Here is a 6,000-nt window from a genome sequence, read left to right as displayed (position 1 = left end):
AGGCCCAGCAGCCATGGCCAAAGTGCTGCAGGAGTTGGCTCTGTCAGGGCCTTGCAGCTGCTGCCCATCCCTGTGCCCTGTGCAGCCCAGGCTGTCCTACGGTGTCCGTGCCCTGCGCCTCTGTCCCTGCAGGCTGTCGTCATCCCCCGGCTGCCCCACCTGGCTGGGCCCTTCCTTTGCTGACAGCTGTGCGTCCTGCCTGCCTCTGCCTGGGCACACAGAGCCTTGGGCTGCTCCAGACTCTTTCTGGGGGACGTGTTGCAGCACAGCACAGCCCTGCCCTGGGACAGAAATTCCTCTCCCTCTGTGTCCAGTCTGGTCCTCCACTGCTGCCCTTGGTACCATTCTTTATTTTTCAAGCTATTTTAGCTCTGAAGAAGAGCTCTAATATCTCTGAAACCAACTTTTCAATTCCTGCCAGGCTACTCTTTTTCTATTCTCAGTTTTCACACCACTGAGACCTGGGCCCTCATTCTCTATATGAGTCATGTGCTTAAGGCCTCCAAATTTCATCTTGGGTGTCTTTTGTGTCCTCCAAGGTCTTTTCAGATTAAAACATTGTAATCATACATAACCCAAGAAAGACTGTGTTTATGTTTAGGCCTTTAGTGGCAGAAAAAGGGGAATGCCTTTAAAATGGACAAGGATAAATTTAGATTTGATATAAGGACAAAATATTTTATGATAGGTTGACAAGACAGAAAAACAGGTTGTCAGTGGGAGTGGATGTCCCATCCCAAAGGTGTTCAAAGTCAGGAGATATTAGCATCCTGCACCCTGGTCCAGTGATAGCTGTGCCTTCCCATAGCAGGGACAGTGCAGTAGAGGATATTTTTGGGCCATTCTAATTAAAAAAAAAAAAAATTACTTCAAGGAAAGTTCTGACACTTCTTCCTGAAAGACTCACCAAGGGAGTCTATGGCAGAGCTTTCCTGCATGACCTTGCCAGTTGAGCATGGAGGGGTTCTGAGATACATGATAAGCATCCACAAAGGGCATTTGGAGCCTGTGCAAGATTTCCCATGGGATGTCTGAGAAAAGAACAGAGGAACGGAAAGGATTCAGAGATCAAAGTGGTTTTATGAGGAACAGGCATAAGAAAACAGAGAGAAAGAAGGATAAAAACAATATCATAATGTATAAAAAGCGTTTACACTATTTGCTGGTCAGGACAAGTTTTGGCTGTGCCCTGTAGCTGATCCCCAAAGCCTGTGGAATTTTCCTAAACCCTTGATTGCCAACAACTCTATGGGACAAGGCAGCTCTCTCTGCTGTAATACTGAAGGATGTCCAAGTGCCAGATACTGGAGTGGGGACCACAAACCATCAAAGTCTCAGCTTATATCCAGGCTGGAATGCTTGGTTCCTCCCTCTGGGCGGAGCATCTCACAATGGGATAGTGAGTCATGTGATAAGGCCTGATGGGCCCATTAGCAGGAGGTAGTCCAGGAGGGGGTCATCTGTGAGCTGTGCAGCAAAGGTGCTGATAGGCCCATTAACAGAAGATAAGACAGAGTGGAGAAGGCAGGGAGCACTGCCTCACCTGGTTTCAATAGTTCATGAAGATGGTGATAGAATATACTTCAACCCAGGACATTGCCCCTCTCCGTAGACACGTGAGCGTTGTTCGCTTTCGGGATGACCCCGGCTGTGTCGGGGGTACTGCTACGTGGACACAAGACAGCCGGTCCTGTCCTGCTGGGTCCCAGCAGTGCCTCGCAGCAGTCCTGCATCCCCATAAGGATGCCGACCAAGGGAGGTCCTGGAAGCTGAGGGAGCTGATTTGAAGCTTGCACGGGTGCCTACAGGTCAAGGCCAAGGGCGTTCCCTCAGGATAGAGCAGTCCTGAGAGGTCTCTAGAATTCAAAGAAATCAGCAGACAAATGCATTGTCCACCAAAAGCTCTTTGATTGGCAGGAGGTTAGGGCTCTGCACCCCACCACAAGGCTTCTTAGCCACGTCCAAATTGCAGTGGGTTTCTGTAGGAATTCTATCAAAAATACCTTGCGTCTTTAGACTGCTGAGATGATTCCATAGTCAGGGGCTTAGAAAGAAACACATTGCATCAGAATCCTAGACTTGAAGCTAATGTCCACCTGCTGGCCAGGAGGAGTCTCAGCGCACCAAAGCAGCTCATCTTCCTCACCCCTTCCCTGCACAGGGCTGATTCTGTAGCCGCCCTTAGGTCTTCCCCAAGGCTATGTCTATAGCTTTTTGTCAAGTCACTCTCTTGCCAAGTTAGGCTTCCAGGTTTTTCTTATGTTAACTGGTGCTAAGTACTTCTGGATATGTGTGCTAAGTACTCTTTCCTTCTGTCAATTGCCTATGCTACCTTACATCAAACAAAGGCCTTGTTTCATTCCTAAATGTGCCTGATGCTGGCCCAAGTCTTTTGGCACTGCTTGCTTTCCTGTGGCATGTTCTACCTCCCCCGCGAGGAAAGAGGGAGCTGGAGAAAGAGCTTGCCAGGCTACTCTCCATCCTTTACCAGCAGTCTTGCTTAAGCGGACAAGTCCGAGCTGAGCGCAAAAGGAACAGCCGAGCACGGGAAGGGTGGGTGGGAAGGATGGTCCAGGAACCGTAGGCCTGGCAGCCTGAGCTTGCTGCCGGGGAAGGCCTTGGAGCACATCCTCCTGAGTGCCATCCCACGGCACGAGCAGGGAACCAGGGGGTGGGAAAGCTCTGCGGAGGGATGGGAACAGCTGCGGGTCTTGGCAGGGCATTGAGCTGGGGTTGGTGTTGCTGGGCGTGCTGGGGAAGGAGTCGTCTGGAAGAGGAGAGGTCTAGGTTGGAACTGGAGTCACTTTGAAGGCACCACCTGTGGTATGGCACAGCTTTGGTTATGGAGGACAGAAGGAATAGCTGAGACTTATCAAAAGCCTGATGTCTCTGTGGAAGTGAAGAATGACTCGAGAAAAATGCAGAACACTTCCACAAGCCAAACACAGGTCCCAAATGGGAAAACAAACAAACAAAACCTTGTGACCTCCAGAAGGAGCCCATGCACCCTTGGGCTAGAGCACTGCAGAAGCCAAGACATAGAGCTTCACTGAGCCAGATGCTCACCTGGAGCACCAGCCCTTTGGTGCCTCAACATGGCAGATCAAAGCCCATTTCCCAGCTGTCACTGGCTGGGGCAAATGCTAGGTCCTGGCAGGACTGCAGCACTCAGCATCCTTAGCCAGCAGCAGCAAGTGCTGGCTGGGCAGAAACTTGCACCTCTGCCTTGCACTAAAGACAGCACCCTCCAGAACTGGCATTTTCTATCTCAGGAAAATCTGAGTCGGCTGTCACCACAGCTGTCGGGTTGTGGTAACTTTGCTCATTTTGCTCCTCTTTGGCCTCTTCTCCAGCAGAAGAGAGAGCCATCAGCACTGCAGGTGGCTGAGGAGCTACCACTAACTGTAGCAATGTATCTGCAGCAATGTATCTGCATAACTTGGAATACAAAGTGCTCAAGCCCAACTACCACCTAGAGATATTAGTTACAAGTAGCAGGTCCTTGGGAATGTATCAAGGCCACAGAGACACAAACTGGTCTAAAAAGAAGAGGAGCCTGGGAAATTGAATACCAGGACAAGAAGAATGAGCAAGAGGGCTTGAAGGCTTGGAATTATAGCCAATCAAATTGCCTAAAGGATGTGTGCTGAGCCAACAAAGCAGACGAACCAATCAAGAAAGGCATGAAGGTGTGAACAGTGGTCTTACAATCTATAAACATAGTGTAATGTAAATATGAAATGGCTTCTGCAGAAATCCTATTGGTTCTGTCGTTCAGAGGTACTGAGCTCCCAGAAGTATCATTCAGATGTATTTGCTGGCAGGCAGAAATGAAAATTCGGGACTCAAGCTGTAGCCCTAAAGAGCAGGGAGATGCTCGAGGAGGCACCACCTTTGTTTTAGCAATTCAGCAAGCGAGCGAGTCCTTCTGTGAAAGGAACAACTACCCTACTTGCCTTCCTTCTGGCACCTGAGAAGGACAAAGACCATCCCAAATGCAATTTGCAGGCTGCCACAAGTCTGTGCTTCTTGTGTCTTTTCAACACAGCTCTACCCAAAGCTGCAGCCACAGCTGACACCAGAGAGGAAAGCCCCTGAGAGCAGCAGAGTCTGTGGGGGCTGTTGTCATTTACCTCTCCTCCTGTGGCAGTGTTGAGTGCTTTACAAACCTCTCCAAAAGTCTGAGAAACAAAAGAGCCACAAAGAAAGGAGAAAGCGTTTAGATCTTGGAGTGCAAGCCAGCCCAGACTGGAGATCTCTGCTTGAAATGCCTAAAACCTGCAGGATGCAGAAGGGCTCTGTCAGAAGGCAGATGAGGCATTTTGCTCTCAAGTGCATGGCCACTGGGCCTGAAGCATTGAGGATTACTGCCTCAGCTCAGAAGGAGAGTTTCTTCTTTCTTCTCGGGTTTCAGTCTCTAAATTATGCAGTTCTAATCCTGACCATGGAGTATTTCCTTCAGCAAACTCTTGGAAAGAAAGCTTTGATAGGGGGTAGGTTTCTCTTTCAGGCAAGCAAGATTCTTCTCCCTCTGTACTTGTGGCCAGCTGATTATAGATACACAAAAATGCTAAGGAAATAAACACAGAGATGTCCCACGCTTGAGAGACCAGGAGATCTACCAGGTCCTGTTGCCTACTGCAGGCAAGACCTTGGCAGTGTGACCATTTGACAATTTGACAATGCCTTCTGGCCACGCTTAGAAATTCTGACTGGTACTGAGAGATGGAACAATCTATCCTCAGTTTCTGAACATTTTTGCAGCTTGCCTGACTTCTGACTTGATAGATATTCTACCAGGAAAACACCTGGCCCATGGTTTTGTGGTCGGACTCACCCGCTGCCGATATTTTTGATTTTGATGTATTTTCTCATGGGATTTTCCACGCTCACAATTGTCCCTGAGGAAAACAAAATTCAAGATGCTCGCTTTGAAGCAGAGATCCCAGCTTCCAGGAGGAACAAAAGGCAGCCCCATTGCTGGGGCTCTGAACACTTTGTGGTCCGCTGGGTAACAACAACAAAACAACCAGACAGACAGCTCTGAAGTAGAAATGGCCAGCAGAGACTGATTTTCTCCAGAAGTTCCTATGGGGAATCCTAAATGTCCCTGTGATATCAAACTGAGGAGGAACATTTGGTCCAGCTACGCTGCCAGGTGCACACAATACGCTATCCTTCAGACAACAAATACACAAGACGTACTCAGTAGCTCCAGGGAGTCTTCCTCAATCTGCTCTTGCTGAGCAGCAGCTGTGTCAGCGCAGGAGATGAACCGACTGCCCGGGATCACCGTCTCAGCTTGGGGAGCTAAGGCTCCTTGACACAATGCTCCTGCTGCAGCTGGTTTGGTGCAAGAGCCTGTGTAGATCTGGGAGAAGAAATGAGTTTGGTTCAGAAAGGTGGCTGGCAGAGATGACCCTGAGATTCCATTCCAAATGCCAGCCCTTAGGAAGATGCTGTCAGCCTGCCACACGCAGGGCTCTTCAAATGGATTTTTTGCACGTCCACTTCCCTTTGACTGGATGGCTCAAAGGCAAAGACTGGTTTTACTGGAGTTCATGGCCAGATTCATCTTCCATTTTCAGGGATTTTCTGAAGGAGGACTGCCACAAGGACCATATTCCACTTCCTCCCAAGGACCATATTCCACTTCCTCCCTCTTTTCCCCCTCCAAGGGCTGCAGACACACTTGCAGCTCTTTGTTCAAATGTTCTACCTCCTCCCACGGAGTGCTCTTGTCCTCCACCACATTCAGGTCATGCTCAACCGGCAGCACTTCTGGTGGAGGCAGTTCCTGTGGCTCACACCGATCCTGGGGCTCCTCCTCCTCAGTCATTTGCAGGAGGCCTTTGCAGGCTGCCTGGGGAGACGTCAGCACTTCCACCTCGAGTCAAACAGAACAAAGCAGTCAGAGACTACAGCTCGTCCCTGTCAGCCAAGAGTCATCAGCTGTGAGCAAAGGGAAAGAAGAGATTTGCAAGGGCTACAGACAGCTTG

This window comes from Chamaea fasciata, unplaced genomic scaffold, assembly GCF_029207755.1.
Source record: "Chamaea fasciata isolate MVZ Bird 193981 ecotype frontalis unplaced genomic scaffold, bChaFas1.0.hap1 SCAF_29, whole genome shotgun sequence".
In the NCBI taxonomy this organism is placed as follows: domain Eukaryota; kingdom Metazoa; phylum Chordata; class Aves; order Passeriformes; family Sylviidae; genus Chamaea; species Chamaea fasciata.
Note: the sequence above shows the minus strand (reverse complement) of the source record.